Source organism: Schistocerca nitens, chromosome 3 (assembly GCF_023898315.1).
Source record: "Schistocerca nitens isolate TAMUIC-IGC-003100 chromosome 3, iqSchNite1.1, whole genome shotgun sequence".
NCBI classification, from domain to species: Eukaryota; Metazoa; Arthropoda; class Insecta; order Orthoptera; family Acrididae; genus Schistocerca; species Schistocerca nitens.
In genome coordinates, this window is record NC_064616.1 from 6,189,174 (window position 1) to 6,207,656 (window position 18,483).

The window sequence follows — 18,483 nt, forward strand, 5'->3', positions numbered from 1 at the left end:
TAAGAGACACAATGCCGACTTAAATACAGGAAGATTGAGTCTTCCTACTGTCTATGTTTTGAGCGTTTCCTGTGTCACCAGTTATACATTCCGATGCACCTCTGCAGGTTTACTGTATCCCTTGGACCTTCACAGTGACGATGAAACACAGAAATTGCATCGGAATTAAATATAAGAGACACAATGCCGACTTAAGTGCAGGAAGACTGAGTCTTCCTACTGTCTATGTTTTGAGCGTTTCCTGTAAGACTAGTTTCACATTCCGATGCAGCTCTGTAGGTTTACTGTATCCCTTGGACCTTCCCATTGACGATGAAACACAGAAATTGCATCGAAATTAAATATAAGAGACACAATTCCGACTTAAGTACAGGAAGACTGAGTCTTCCTACTGTCAATGTTTTGAGCGTTTCCTGTGACACTTGTTTTACATTCTGATGCACCTTTGCAGGTTTACTGTATCCCATGGACCTTCCCATTGACGATGAAACACAGAAATTTCATCGGAAATAAATAAAAGAGACACAATGCCGACTTAAATACAGGAAGATTGAGTCTTCCTACTGTCTATGTTTTGAGCGTTTCCTGTGTCACCAGTTATACATTCCGATGCACCTCTGCAGGTTTACTGTATCCCTTGGACCTTCCCATTGACGATGAAACACAGAAATTGCATCGGAATTAAATATAACAGACACAATGCCGACTTAAGTGCAGCAAGACTGAGTCTTACCACTGTCTATGTTTTGGGCGTTTCCTGTAACACAAGTTTCACATTCCGATGCACCTGTACAGCTTTACTGTATCCCTTGGACCTTCACAGTGACGATGAAACACAGAAATTGCATCGGAATTAAATATAAGAGACACAATGCCGACTTAAGTACAGGAAGACTGAGTCTTCCTACTGTCTATGTTTTGAGCGTTTCCAGTGTCATCAGTTTTATTTTCCGATGCAGCTCTGCAGGTTTACTATATCCCTTGGACCTTCCCATTGACGATGAAACACAGAAATTTCATCGGAAATAAATATAAGAGACACAATGCCGACCTAAGTACAGCAAGACTGAGTCTTCCTACTGTCTATGATTTGAGCGTTTCCTGTGTCATCAGTTTTACATTCCGATGCATCTCTGCAGGTTTACTGTATCCCTTGTACCTTCCCATTGACGATGAAACACAGAAATTGCATCGGAATTAAATATAAGAGACACAGTGCCGACTTAAGTACAGGAAGACTGAGTCTTCCTACTGTCTATGTTTTGAGCGTTTCCTGTGTCACTAGTTTTACATTCCGATGCACCTCTGCAGGTTTACTGTATCCCTTGGACCTACCCATTGACGATGAAACACAGATATTGCATCGGAATTAAATATAAGAGACACAATGCCGACTTAAGTACAGGAAGACTGAGTCTTCCTACTGTCTGTAATTTGAGCGTTTCGTGTGTCACCAGTTTTACATTCCGATGCACCTCTGCAGGTTTACTGTATCCCTTGGACCTTCCCATTGACGATGAAACACAGAAATTGCATCGGAATTATATATAAGAGACACAATGCCGACTTAAGTATAGGAAGACTGAGTCTTCCTACTGTCTAAGATTGGAGCGTTTCCTGTGTCACCAGATTAACATTCCGATGCACCTCTGCAGGTTTACTGTATCCCTTGGACCTTCCCATTGACGATGAAACACAGAAATTGCATCGGAATTACATATATGAGACACAATGCCGACTTAAGTACAGGAAGACTGAGTCTTCCTACTCTCTATGTTTTGAACGTTTCCTGTGTCACCAGTTTTACATTCTGATGCACCTCTGCAGGCCTACTGTATCCCTTGGACCTTCCCATTGACGATGAAACACACAAATTGCATCGGAATTAAATATAAGAGACAAAATGCCGGCTTAAGTACAGGAAGACTGAGTCTTCCTACTGTCTATAATTTGAGCGTTTCCTGTCTCACCAGTTTTACATTCCGATGCACCTGTACAGGTTTACTGTATCCGTTGGACCTTCACAGAGACGATGAAACACAGAAATTGCATCGGAAGTAAATATAAGAGACACAATGCCGTCTTAAGTACAGGAAGACTAAGTCTTCCAACTGGCTATGTTTTGAGCGTTTCCTGTGTCATCAGTTTCACATTCCGATGCACCTCTGCATGTTTACTATATCCCTTGGACCTTCCCATTCACGATGAAACACAGAAATTTCATCGGAAATAAATATAAGTGACACAATGCCGACTTAAGTATAGGAAGACTGAGTCTTCCTACTGTCTATGTTTTGAGCGTTTCCTGTGTCACCAGATTTACATTCTGATGCACCTCTGCAGGTCTTCTGTATCCATTGGACCTTCCCATTGACGATGAAACACAGAAATTGCATCGTAATTAAATATAAGCGACACAATGCCGACTTAAGTACAGGAAGACTGAGTCTTCCTACTGTCTATGTTTTAAGCGTTTCCTGTGTCACCAGTTTTACATCCTGATGCACCTCTGCAGGTTTTCTGTATCCATTGGACCTTCCCATTGACGATGAAACACAGAAATTGCATCGGAATTAAATATAAGAGACACAATGCCGACTTAAGTACATGAAGACTGAGTCTTCCTAATGTCTATCTTTTGAGGGTTTGCTGTGTCACCAGTTTTACATTCCGATGCACCTCTGCATTTTTACTGTATCCCTTGGACCTTCCCATTGACGATGAAACACAGAAATTGCATCGGGATTATATATAAGAGACACAGTGCCGATTTAAGTACAGGAAGACTTAGTCTTCCTACTGTCTATGTTTTGAGCGTTTCCTGTGTCACCTAGTTTTACATTTCGATACACCTCTACAGGTTTACTGTATCCCTTGGACCTTCACAGTGACGATGAAACACAGAAATTGAATCGGAATTAAATATAAGACACACAATGCCGACTTAAGTACAGGAAGACTAAGTCTTCCTACTGTCTATGTTTTGAGCGTTTCCTGTGCCACCAGTTTTACATTCCGATGCACCTCCGCAGGTTTCCTGTATCCATTGGACCATCCCATTGACGATGAAATACAGAAATTGCATCGAAATTAAATATAAGAGACACAATGCCGACTTAAGTACAAGAAAACATTCTTCGTACGGTCAATGTTTGAGCGGTTCCTGTGTCACCAGTTTCACATTCCGATGCACCTCTGCCTGTTTATTGTGTCCCTTGGACCTTCCCATTGACGATGAAACACAGAAATTGCATAGGAATTAAATATAAGAGACACAATGCCGACTTAAGTACAGGAAGACTGAGTCTTCATACTGTCTATGTTTTGAGCGTTTCCTGTGTCACCAGATTTACATTCTGATGCACCTCTGCAGGTCTTCTGTATCCTTTGGACCTTCCCATTGACGATGAAACACAGAAATTGCATCGGCATTAAATATAAGAGACACAATGCCGACTTAAGTACAGGAAGGCTGAGTCTTCCTACTGTCTATGATTTAAGCGTTTCCTGTGTCACCAGTTTTACATTCTGATGCACCTCTGCAGGTTTTCTGTATCCATTGGACCTTCCCATTGACGATGAAATACAGAAATTGCATCGGAATTAAATATAAGAGACACAATGCCGATTTAAGTACAGGAAGACTGAGTCTTCCTACTGTCTATGTTTTGAGCGTTTCCTGTGTCATCAGTTTTACATTCCGATGCACCGCTGCAGGTATACTATATCAGTTTTACATTCCGATGCACCTCTGCAGGTTTACTGTATCCATTGGACCTTCCCATTGACGATGAAAAACAGAAATTGCATCGGAATTAAATTTAAGAGACACAATGCCGACTTAAGTACTTGAAGACTATGTCTTCCTACTGTCTATGTTTTGAGAGTTTCCTGTGTCATCAGTTTTACTTTCCGATGCACTTCTGCAGGTTTACTATATCCATTGGACTTTCCCATTCACGATGAAACACTGAAATTTCATCGGTAATAAATATAAGAGACACAATGCCGACTTAAGTACAAGAAGACTGAGTCTTCCTACTGGCTTTGTTTTGAGCGTTTCCTGTGTCACCAGTTTTACACTCCGATGCACCTCTGCAGGTTTACTGTATCCCTTGGATGTTCCCATTCACGATGAAACACAGAAATTGAATCGGAATTAAATATAAGAGACACAATGCCGACTTAAGTACAGGAAGACAGAGGCTTCCTACTGTCAATGTTTTGAGCGTTTCCTGTGTCACTAGTTTTACATTCTGATGCACCTCGGCAGGTTTACTGTATCCCTTGGACCTTCCCATTGACGATGAAACACAGAAATCGCATCGGAATTAAATATAAGAGACACAATGCCGACTTAAGTACAGGAAGACTAAGTCTTCCTACTGGCTATGTTTTGAACGTTTCCTGTGTCACCAGTTTTACACTCCAATGCACCTCTGCAGGTTTACTGTATCCATTGGACCTTCCCATTGACGATGAAACACAGACATTGCATTGGAATTAAATATAAGAGACACAATGCCGACTTAATAACAGAAAGACTGAGTCTTCCTACTGTCTATGTTTTGAGCGTTTCCTGTGTCACCAGTTTTACACTCCGATGCACCACTGCAGGTTTACTGTATCTCTTGGACCTTCCCATTGACGATGAAACACAGAAATTGCATCGGAATTAAATATAAGAGACACTATGCCGACTTAAGTACAAGAAGACCGAGTCTTCCTACTGTCTATGTTTTGAGCGTTTCCTGTGTCACTAGTTATACATTCCGATGCACCTCAGCAGGTTTACTGTATCCCTTGGACCTTCCATTGACGATGAAACACAGAAATTGCATCGGAATTAAATAAAAGAGACACAATGCCGACTTAAGTACAGGAAGACTGAGTCTTCCTACTGGCTATGTTTTGAGCGTTTCCTGTGTCACCAGTTTTACACTCCGATGCACCTCTGCAGGTTTACCGTATCCCTTGGACCTTCCCATTCACGGTGAAAAACAGAAATTGAATCGGAATTAAATATAAGAGACACAATGCCGACTTAAGTACAAGAAGACTGAGTCTTCCTACTGTCTATGTTTTTAACGTTTCCTGCGTCACTAGTTTTATATTCCGATGCACCTCTGCAGGTTTACTGTATCCCTTGGACATTCCCATTGACGATGAAACACAGAAATTGCATCGGAATTAAATATAAGCGACACAATGCCGACTTAACTATAGGAAGGCTGAGTATTCCTACTGTCTATAATTTGAGCGTTTCCTGTATAACCAGTTTTAAATTCCGATGCTCCTCTACAGGTTTTCTGTATCCCTTGGACCTTCACAGTGACGATGAAACACAGAAATTGCATCGGAATTAAATATAAGAGACACAATGCCGACTTAAGTACAAGAAAACAGTCTTCTTACAGTCAATGTTTTGAGCGTTTCCTTTGTCACCAGTTTTACATTCCGATGCACCTCTGCAGGTTTACTGTATCCCTTGGACCTTCCCATTGGCGATGAAACACACAAATTGCATCGAGTTTACATATAAGAGACACCATGCCGACTTAAGTACAGGAAGACTGAGTCTTCCTACTGTCTATGATTTGAGCGTTTCCTGTGTCACCAGTTTTACACTCCGATTCACCTTTGCAGGTTAACTGTATCCATTGGACATTCCCATTGACGATGAAAAACAGAAATTGCATCGTAATTGAATATAAGAGACACAATGCCGACTTAAGTACAGGAAGACTAAGTCTTCCTACTGTCTATGTTTTGAGCGTTTCCTGTGTCATCAGTTTTACTTTCCGATGCACCTCTGCAGGTTTACTATATCCCTTGGACCTTCCCATTCACGATGAAACACAGAAATTTCATCGGAAATAAATATAAGAGACACAATGCCGACTTAAATACAGGAAGATTGAGTCTTCCTACTGTCTATGTTTTGAGCGTTTCCTGTGTCACCAGTTATACATTCCGATGCACCTCTGCAGGTTTACTGTATCCCTTGGACCTTCCCATTGACGATGAAACACAGAAATTGCATCGGAATTAAATATAACAGACACAATGCCGACTTAAGTGCAGGAAGACTGAGTCTTACCACTGTCTATGTTTTGAGCGTTTCCTGTAACACTAGTTTCACATTCCGATGCACCTGTACAGGTTTACTGTATCCCTTGGACCTTCACAGTGACGATGAAACACAGAAATTGCATCGGAATTAAATATAAGAGACACAATGCCGACTTAAGTACAGGAAGACTGAGTCTTCCTACTGTCTATGTCTTGAGCGTTTCCTATGTCATCAGTTTTATTTTCCGATGCAGCTCTGCAGGTTTACTATATCCCTTGGACCTTCCCATTGACGATGGAACACAGAAATTTCATCGGAAATAAATATAAGAGACACAATGCCGACTTAAGTACAGCAAGACTGAGTCTTCCTACTGTCTATGATTTGAGCGTTTCCTGTGTCATCAGTTTTACATTCCGATGCATCTCTGCAGGTTTACTGTATCCCTTGGACCTTCCCATTGACGATGAAACACAGAAATTGCATCGGAATTAAATATAAGAGACACAGTGCCGACTTAAGTACAGGAAGACTGAGTCTTCCTACTGTCTATGTTTTGAGCGTTTCGTGTGTCACTAGTTTTACATTCCGATGCACCTCTGCAGGTTTACTGTATCCCTTGGACCTACCCATTGACGATGAAACACAGAAATTGCATCGGAATTAAATATAAGAGACACAATGCCGACTTAAAAACAGGAAGACTGAGTCTTCCTACTCTCTATGTTTTGAGCGTTTCCTGTGTCACCAGTTTTACATTCTGATGCACCTCTGCAATTTTGCTGTATCCCTTGGACCTTTCCAATGACGATGAAACACAGAAATTGCATCGGAATTAAATATAAGAGACACAATGCCGACTTAAGTACAGGAAGACTGAGTCTTCCTACTGTCTGTAATTTGAGCGTTTCGTGTGTCACCAGTTATACATTCCGATGCACCTCTGCAGGTTTACTGTATCCCTTGGACCTTCCCATTGACGATGAAACACAGAAATTGCATCGGAATTAAATATAACAGACACAATGCCGACTTAAGTGCAGCAAGACTGAGTCATACCACTGTCTATGTTTTGGGCGTTTCCTGTAACACACGTTTCACATTCCGATGCACCTGTACAGGTTTACTGTATCCCTTGGACCTTCACAGTGACGATGAAACACAGAAATTGCATCGGAATTAAATATAAGAGACACACTGCCGACTTAAGTACAGGAAGACTGAGTCTTCCTACTGTCTATGTTTTGAGCGTTTCCAGTGTCATCAGTTTTATTTTCCGATGCAGCTCTGCAGGTTTACTATATCCCTTGGACCTTCCCATTGACGATGAAACACAGAAATTTCATCGGAAATAAATATAAGAGACACAATGCCGACCTAAGTACAGCAAGACTGAGTCTTCCTACTGTCTATGATTTGAGCGTTTCCTGTGTCATCAGTTTTACATTCCGATGCATCTCTGCAGGTTTACTGTATCCCTTGTACCTTCCCATTGACGATGAAACACAGAAATTGCATCGGAATTAAATATAAGAGACACAGTGCCGACTTAAGTACAGGAAGACTGAGTCTTCCTACTGTCTATGTTTTGAGCGTTTCCTGTGTCACTAGTTTTACATTCCGATGCACCTCTGCAGGTTTACTGTATCCCTTGGACCTACCCATTGACGATGAAACACAGATATTGCATCGGAATTAAATATAAGAGACACAATGCCGACTTAAGTACAGGAAGACTGAGTCTTCCTACTGTCTGTAATTTGAGCGTTTCGTGTGTCACCAGTTTTACATTCCGATGCACCTCTGCAGGTTTACTGTATCCCTTGGACTTCCCATTGACGATGAAACACAGAAATTGCATCGGAATTATATATAAGAGACACAATGCCGACTTAAGTATAGGAAGACTGAGTCTTCCTACTGTCTAAGATTGGAGCGTTTCCTGTGTCACCAGATTAACATTCCGATGCACCTCTGCAGGTTTACTGTATCCCTTGGACCTTCCCATTGACGATGAAACACAGAAATTGCATCGGAATTACATATATGAGACACAATGCCGACTTAAGTACAGGAAGACTGAGTCTTCCTACTCTCTATGTTTTGAACGTTTCCTGTGTCACCAGTTTTACATTCTGATGCACCTCTGCAGGCCTACTGTATCCCTTGGACCTTCCCATTGACGATGAAACACACAAATTGCATCGGAATTAAATATAAGAGACAAAATGCCGGCTTAAGTACAGGAAGACTGAGTCTTCCTACTGTCTATAATTTGAGCGTTTCCTGTCTCACCAGTTTTACATTCCGATGCACCTGTACAGGTTTACTGTATCCGTTGGACCTTCACAGAGACGATGAAAAACAGAAATTGCATCGGAAGTAAATATAAGAGACACAATGCCGTCTTAAGTACAGGAAGACTAAGTCTTCCAACTGGCTATGTTTTGAGCGTTTCCTGTGTCATCAGTTTCACATTCCGATGCACCTCTGCATGTTTACTATATCCCTTGGACCTTCCCATTCACGATGAAACACAGAAATTTCATCGGAAATAAATATAAGTGACACAATGCCGACTTAAGTATAGGAAGACTGAGTCTTCCTACTGTCTATGTTTTGAGCGTTTCCTATGTCACCAGATTTACATTCTGATGCACCTCTGCAGGTCTTCTGTATCCATTGGACCTTCCCATTGACGATGAAACACAGAAATTGCATCGTAATTAAATATAAGCGACACAATGCCGACTTAAGTACAGGAAGACTGAGTCTTCCTACTGTCTATGTTTTAAGCGTTTCCTGTGTCACCAGTTTTACATCCTGATGCACCTCTGCAGGTTTTCTGTATCCATTGGACCTTCCCATTGACGATGAAACACAGAAATTGCATCGGAATTAAATATAAGAGACACAATGCCGACTTAAGTACATGAAGACTGAGTCTTCCTAATGTCTATCTTTTGAGGGTTTCCTGTGTCACCAGTTTTACATTCCGATGCACCTCTGCATTTTTACTGTATCCCTTGGACCTTCCCATTGACGATGAAACACAGAAATTGCATCGGGATTATATATAAGAGACACAGTGCCGATTTAAGTACAGGAAGACTTAGTCTTCCTACTGTCTATGTTTTGAGCGTTTCCTGTGTCACCTAGTTTTACATTTCGATACACCTCTACAGGTTTACTGTATCCCTTGGACCTTCACAGTGACGATGAAACACAGAAATTGAATCGGAATTAAATATAACACACACAATGCCGACTTAAGTACAGGAAGACTAAGTCTTCCTACTGTCTATGTTTTGAGCGTTTCCTGTGCCACCAGTTTTACATTCCGATGCACCTCCGCAGGTTTCCTGTATCCATTGGACCATCCCATTGACGATGAAATACAGAAATTGCATCGAAATTAAATATAAGAGACACAATGCCGACTTAAGTACAAGAAAACATTCTTCGTACGGTCAATGTTTGAGCGGTTCCTGTGTCACCAGTTTCACATTCCGATGCACCTCTGCCTGTTTATTGTGTCCCTTGGACCTTCCCATTGACGATGAAACACAGAAATTGCATCGGAATTAAATATAAGAGACACAATGCCGACTTAAGTACAGGAAGACTGAGTCTTCATACTGTCTATGTTTTGAGCGTTTCCTGTGTCACCAGATTTACATTCTGATGCACCTCTGCAGGTCTTCTGTATCCTTTGGACCTTCCCATTGACGATGAAACACAGAAATTGCATCGGCATTAAATATAAGAGACACAATGCCGACTTAAGTACAGGAAGGCTGAGTCTTCCTACTGTCTATGATTTAAGCGTTTCCTGTGTCACCAGTTTTACATTCTGATGCACCTCTGCAGGTTTTCTGTATCCATTGGACCTTCCCATTGACGATGAAATACAGAAATTGCATCGGAATTAAATATAAGAGACACAATGCCGATTTAAGTACAGGAAGACTGAGTCTTCCTACTGTCTATGTTTTGAGCGTTTCCTGTGTCATCAGTTTTACATTCCGATGCACCGCTGCAGGTATACTATATCAGTTTTACATTCCGATGCACCTCTGCAGGTTTACTGTATCCATTGGACCTTCCCATTGACGATGAAAAACAGAAATTGCATCGGAATTAAATTTAAGAGACACAATGCCGACTTAAGTACTTGAAGACTATGTCTTCCTACTGTCTATGTTTTGAGAAATTCCTGTGTCATCAGTTTTACTTTCCGATGCACTTCTGCAGGTTTACTATATCCCTTGGACTTTCCCATTCACGATGAAACACTGAAATTTCATCGGTAATAAATATAAGAGACACAATGCCGACTTAAGTACAAGAAGACTGAGTCTTCCTACTGGCTTTGTTTTGAGCGTTTCCTGTGTCACCAGTTTTACACTCCGATGCACCTCTGCAGGTTTACTGTATCCCTTGGATGTTCCCATTCACGATGAAACACAGAAATTGAATCGGAATTAAATATAAGAGACACAATGCCGACTTAAGTACAGGAAGACAGAGGCTTCCTACTGTCAATGTTTTGAGCGTTTCCTGTGTCACTAGTTTTACATTCTGATGCACCTCGGCAGGTTTACTGTATCCCTTGGACCTTCCCATTGACGATGAAACACAGAAATCGCATCGGAATTAAATATAAGAGACACAATGCCGACTTAAGTACAGGAAGACTAAGTCTTCCTACTGGCTATGTTTTGAACGTTTCCTGTGTCACCAGTTTTACACTCCAATGCACCTCTGCAGGTTTACTGTATCCATTGGACCTTCCCATTGACGATGAAACACAGACATTGCATTGGAATTAAATATAAGAGACACAATGCCGACTTAATAACAGAAAGACTGAGTCTTCCTACTGTCTATGTTTTGAGCGTTTCCTGTGTCACCAGTTTTACACTCCGATGCACCACTGCAGGTTTACTGTATCTCTTGGACCTTCCCATTGACGATGAAACACAGAAATTGCATCGGAATTAAATATAAGAGACACAATGCCGACTTAAGTACAAGAAGACCGAGTCTTCCTACTGTCTATGTTTTGAGCGTTTCCTGTGTCACTAGTTATACATTCCGATGCACCTCAGCAGGTTTACTGTATCCCTTGGACCTTCCATTGACGATGAAACACAGAAATTGCATCGGAATTAAATAAAAGAGACACAATGCCGACTTAAGTACAGGAAGACTGAGTCTTCCTACTGGCTATGTTTTGAGCGTTTCCTGTGTCACCAGTTTTACACTCCGATGCACCTCTGCAGGTTTACCGTATCCCTTGGACCTTCCCATTCACGGTGAAAAACAGAAATTGAATCGGAATTAAATATAAGAGACACAATGCCGACTTAAGTACAAGAAGACTGAGTCTTGCTACTGTCTATGTTTTTAACGTTTCCTGCGTCACTAGTTTTATATTCCGATGCACCTCTGCAGGTTTACTGTATCCCTTGGACATTCCCATTGACGATGAAACACAGAAATTGCATCGGAATTAAATATAAGCGACACAATGCCGACTTAAGTATAGGAAGGCTGAGTATTCCTACTGTCTATAATTTGAGCGTTTCCTGTATAACCAGTTTTAAATTCCGATGCTCCTCTACAGGTTTTCTGTATCCCTTGGACCTTCACAGTGACGATGAAACACAGAAATTGCATCGGAATTAAATATAAGAGACACAATGCCGACTTAAGTACAAGAAAACAGTCTTCTTACAGTCAATGTTTTGAGCGTTTCCTTTGTCACCAGTTTTACATTCCGATGCACCTCTGCAGGTTTACTGTATCCCTTGGACCTTCCCATTGGCGATGAAACACACAAATTGCATCGAGTTTAAATATAAGAGACACCATGCCGACTTAAGTACAGGAAGACTGAGTCTTCCTACTGTCTATGATTTGAGCGTTTCCTGTGTCACCAGTTTTACACTCCGATTCACCTTTGCAGGTTAACTGTATCCATTGGACATTCCCATTGACGATGAAAAACAGAAATTGCATCGTAATTGAATATAAGAGGCACAATGCCGACTTAAGTACAGGAAGACTAAGTCTTCCTACTGTCTATGTTTTGAGCGCTTCCTGTGTCATCAGTTTTACTTTCCGATGCACCTCTGCAGGTTTACTATATCCCTTGGACCTTCCCATTCACGATGAAACACAGAAATTTCATCGGAAATAAATATAAGAGACACAATGCCGACTTAAATACAGGAAGATTGAGTCTTCCTACTGTCTATGTTTTGAGCGTTTCCTGTGTCACCAGTTATACATTCCGATGCACCTCTGCAGGTTTACTGTATCCCTTGGACCTTCCCATTGACGATGAAACACAGAAATTGCATCGGAATTAAATATAACAGACACAATGCCGACTTAAGTGCAGGAAGACTGAGTCTTACCACTGTCTATGTTTTGAGCGTTTCCTGTAACACTAGTTTCACATTCCGATGCACCTGTACAGGTTTACTGTATCCCTTGGACCTTCACAGTGACGATGAAACACAGAAATTGCATCGGAATTAAATATAAGAGACACAATGCCGACTTAAGTACAGGAAGACTGAGTCTTCCTACTGTCTATGTTTTGAGCGTTTCCTATGTCATCAGTTTTATTTTCCGATGCAGCTCTGCAGGTTTACTATATCCCTTGGACCTTCCCATTGACGATGGAACACAGAAATTTCATCGGAAATAAATATAAGAGACACAATGCCGACTTAAGTACAGCAAGACTGAGTCTTCCTACTGTCTATGATTTGAGCGTTTCCTGTGTCATCAGTTTTACGTTCCGATGCATCTCTGCAGGTTTACTGTATCCCTTGGACCTTCCCATTGACGATGAAACACAGAAATTGCATCGGAATTAAATATAAGAGACACAGTGCCGACTTAAGTACAGGAAGACTGAGTCTTCCTACTGTCTATGTTTTGAGCGTTTCGTGTGTCACTAGTTTTACATTCCGATGCACCTCTGCAGGTTTACTGTATCCCTTGGACCTACCCATTGACGATGAAACACAGAAATTGCATCGGAATTAAATATAAGAGACACAATGCCGACTTAAAAACAGGAAGACTGAGTCTTCCTACTCTCTATGTTTTGAGCGTTACCTGTGTCACCAGTTTTACATTCTGATGCACCTCTGCAGTTTTGCTGTATCCCTTGGACCTTTCCAATGACGATGAAACACAGAAATTGCATCGGAATTAAATATAAGAGACACAATGCCGACTTAAGTACAGGAAGACTGAGTCTTCCTACTGTCTGTAATTTGAGCGTTTCGTGTGTCACCAGTTTTACATTCCGATGCACCTCTGCAGGTTTACTGTATCCCTTGGACCTTCCCATTGACGATGAAACACAGAAATTGCATCGGAATTATATATAAGAGACACAATGCCTATTTAAGTACAGGAAGACTGAGTCTTCCTACTGTCTATGTTTTGAGCGTTTCCTGTGTCACCAGTTTTACATTTCGATACACCTCTACAGGTTTACTATATCCATTGGACCTTCCCATTCACGATGAAACACAGAAATTTCATCGGAAATAAATATAAGAGACACAATGCTGACTTGAGTATAGGAAGACTGAGTCTTCCTACTGTCTATGATTTGAGCGTTTCCTGTGTCACCAGTTTTACATTCCGATGCACCTCTGCAGGTTTCCTGTATCCCTTGGACCATCCCATTGACGATGAAACACAGAAATTGCATCGAAATTAAATATAAAGGACACAATGCCGACTTAAGTACAAGAAAACAGTCTTCGTACGGTCAATGTTTGAGCGGTCCCTGTGTCACCAGTTTTACATTCCGATGCACCTCTGCCTGTTTATTGTATCCCTTGGACCTTCCCATTGACGATGAAACACAGAAATTGCATAGGAATTAAATATAAGACACACAATGCCGACTTAAGTACAGGAATACTGAGTCTTCCTACTGTCTATGTTTTGAGCGTTTCCTGTGTCACCAGATTTACATTCTGATGCACCTCTGCAGGTCTTCTGTATCCATTGGACCTTCCCATTGACGATGAAACACAGAAATTGCATCGGAATTAAATATAAGAGACACAATGCCGACTTAAGTACAGGAAGACTGAGTCTTCCTACTGTCTATGTTTTAAGCGTTTCCTGTGTCACCAGTTTTACATTCTGATGCACCTCTGCAGGTTTTCTGTATCCATTGGACCTTCCCATTGACGATGAAACACAGAAATTGCATCGAAATTAAATATAAGAGACACAATGCCGACTTAAGTACAGGAAGACTGAGTCTTCCTACTGTCTATGTTTTGAGCGTTTCCTGTGTCACTAGTTTTACATTCCGATGCACCTCTGCAGGTTTACTGTATCCCTTGGACCTTCTATTGACGATGAAACACAGAAATTGCATCGGAATTACATATATGGGACACAATGCCGACTTAAGTACAGGAAGACTGAGTCTTCCTACTCTCTATGTTTTGAGCGTTTCCTGTGTCACCAGTTTTACATTCTGATGCACCTCTGCAGGCCTACTGTATCCCTTGGACCTTCCCATTGACGATGAAACACAGAAATTGCATCGGAAATAAATTTAAGAGACACAATGCCGACTTAAGTACTTGAAGACTAAGTCTTCCTACTGTCTATGTTTTGAGCGTTTCCTTTGTCATCAGTTTTACTTTCCGATGCACTTCTGCAGGTTTACTATATCCCTTGGACCTTCCCATTCACGATGAAACACTGAAATTTCATCGGAAATAAATATAAGAGACACAATGCCGACTTAAGTACAGGAAGACTGACTCTTCCTACTGGCTTTGTTTTGAGCGTTTCCTGTGTCACCAGTTTTACACTCCGATGCACCTCTGCAGGTTTACTGTATCCCTTGGACCTTCCCATTCACGATGAAACACAGAAATTTCATCGGAAATAAATATAAGAGACACAATGCCGACTTAAATATAGGAAGATTGAGTCTTCCTACTGTCTATGTTTTGAGCGTTTCCTGTGTCACCAGTTATACATTCCGATGCACCTCTGCAGGTTTACTGTATCCCTTGGACCTTCCCATTGACGATGAAACACAGAAATTTCATCGGAATTAAATATAAGAGACACAATGCCGTCTTAAGTGCAGGAAGACTGAGTCTTTCTACTGTCTATGTTTTGAGCGTTTCCTGTAACACTAGTTTCACATTCCGATGCAGCTCTGTAGGGTTACTGTATCCCTTGGACCTTCCCATTGACGATGAAACGCAGAAATTGCATCGGAATTAAATATAAGAGACACAATTCCGACTTAAGTACAGGAAGACTGAGTCTTCCTACTGTCAATGTTTTGAGCGTTTCCTGTGTCACTAGTTTTGCATTCTGATGCACCTTTGCAGGTTTACTGTATCCCATGGACCTTCCCATTGACGATGAAACACAGAAATTGCATCGGAATTAAATATAAGAGACACAATGCCGACTTAAGTACAGGAAGACTGAGACTTCCTACTGTCTATAATTTGAGCGTTTCCTGTGTCACCAGTTTTACATTCCGATGCACCTGTACAGGTTTACTGTATCCCTTGGACCTTCACAGTGACGATGAAACACAGAAATTGCATCGGAATTAAATATAAGAGACACAATGCCGACTTAAGTACAGGAAGACTGAGTCTTCCTACTGTCTATGTTTTGAGCGTTTCCTGTGTCATCAGTTTTACTTTCCGATGCAGCTTTGCAGGTTTACTATATCCCTTGGACCTTCCCATTGACGATGAAACACAGAAATCTCATCGGAAATAAATATTAGAGACACAATGCCGACTTAAGTACAGCAAGACTGAGTCTTCCTACTGTCTATGATTTGAGCGTTTCCTGTGTCATCAGTTTTACATTACGATGCATCTCTGCAGGTTTACTGTATCCCTTGGACCTTCCCATTGACGATGAAACACAGAAATTGCATCGGAATTAAATATAAGAGACCCAGTGCCGACTTAAGTACAGGAAGACTGAGTCTTCCTACTGTCTATGTTTTGAGCGTTTCCTGTGTCACTAGTTTTACATTCCGATGCACCTCTGCAGGTTTACTGTATCTCTTGGACCTACCCATTGACGATGAAACACAGAAATTGCATCGGAATTAAATATAAGAGACACAATGAAGACTTAAAAACAGGAGGACTGAGTCTTCCTACTCTCTATGTTTTGAGCGTTTCCTGTGTCACCAGTTTTACATTCTGATGCACTTCTGCAGTTTTACTGTATCCCTTGGACCTTCCCATTGACGATGAAACACAGAAATTGCATCGGAATTAAATATAAGAGACACAATGCCGACTTAAGTACAGGAAGACTGAGTCTTCCTACTGTCTGTAATTTGAGCGTTTCGTGTGTCACCAGTTTTACATTCCGATGCACCTCTACAGGTTTACTGTATCACTTGGACCTTCACAGTCACGATGGAACACAGAAATTGCATCGGAATTAAATATAAGAGACACAATGCCGACTTAAGTACAGGAAGACTAAGTCTTCCTACTGTCTATGTTTTGAGCGTTTCCTGTGTCATGCGTTTTACTTTCCGATGCACCTCCGCAGGTTTACTATATCCCTTGGACCTTCCCATTTACGATGAAAACCAGAAATTTCATCGGAAATAAATATAAGAGACACAATGCCGAATTAAGTATAGGAAGACTGAGTCTTCCTGCTGTCTATGTTTTGAGCGTTTCCTGTGTCACCAGTTTTACATTCCGATGCACCTCTGCAGGTTTACTGTATCCCTTGGACCTTCCCATTGTTGATGAAACACAGAAATTGCATCGGAATTATATATAAGAGACACAATGCCGATTTAAGTACAGGAAGACTGAGTCTTCCTACTGTCTATGTTTTGAGCATTTCCTGTGTCACCAGTTTTACATTTCGATACACCTCTACAGGTTTACTGTATCCCTTGGACCGTCACAGTGACGATGAAACACAGAAATTGAATCGGAATTAAATATAAGAGACACAATGCCGACTTAAGTACAGGAAGACTAAGTCTTCCTACTGTCTATGTTTTGAGCGTTTCCTGTGTCATCAGTTTTACTTTCCGATGCACCGCTGCAGGTTTACTATATCCCTTGGACCTTCCCATTCACGATGAAACACAGAAAATTCATCGGAAATAAATATAAGAGACACAGTGCCGACTTGAGTATAGGAAGACTGAATCTTCCTACTGTCTATGATTTGAGCGTTTCCTGTGTCACCAGTTTTTCATTCCGATGCACCTCTGCAGGTTTCCTGTATCCCTAGGACCATCCCATTGACGATGAAACACAGAAATTGCATCGAAATTAAATATAAGAGACACAATGCCGACTTAAGTACAAGAAAACAGTCTTCGTACGGTCAATGTTTGAGCGGTTCCTGTGTCACCAATTTTACATTCCGATGCACCTCTGCCTGTTTATTGTATCCTTTGGACCTTCCCATTGACGATGAAACACAGAAATTGCATCGGAATTAAATATAAGACACACAATGCCGACTTAAGTGCAGGAAGACTGAGTCTTCCTACTGTCTATGTTTTAAGCGTTTCCTGTGTCACCAGTTTTACATTCTGATGCACCTCTGCAGGTTTTCTGTATCCATTGGACCTTCCCATTCACGATGAAACACAGATATTGCATCGGAATTAAATATAAGAGACACAATGCCGACTTAAGTACAGGAAGACTGAGTCTTCCTACTGGCTATGTTTTGAGCGTTTCCTGTGTCACCAGTTTTACACTCCGATGCACCTCTGCAGGTTTACTGTATCCCTTGGATCTTCCCATTCACGATGAAACACAGAAATTGAATCGGAATTAAATATAAGAGACACAATGCCGACCTAAGTACAGGAAGACAGAGTCTTCCTACTGTCAATGATTTGAGCGTTTCCTGTGTCACTAGTTTTACATTCTGATGCACCTCTGCAGGTTTACTGTATCCCTTGGACCTTCCCATTGACGATGAAACACAGAAATCGCATCGGAATTAAATTTAAGAGACACAATGCCGACTTAAGTACAGGAAGACTGAGTCTTCCTACTGGCTATGCTTTGAACGTTTCCTGTGTCACCAGTTTTACACTCCGATGCACGTCTGCAGGTTTACTGTATCCATTGGACCTTCACAGTGACGATGAAACACAGAAATTGCATCGGAATTAAATATAAGAGACACAATGCCGACTTAAGTACAGGAAGACCGAGTCTTCCTACTGTCTATGTTTTGAGCGTTTCCTGTGTCACCACTTTTACACTCCGATGCACCTCTGCAGGTTTACTGTATCCCTTGGACCTTCACAGTGACGATGAAACACAGAAATTGCATCGGAATTAAATATAAGAGACACAATGCCG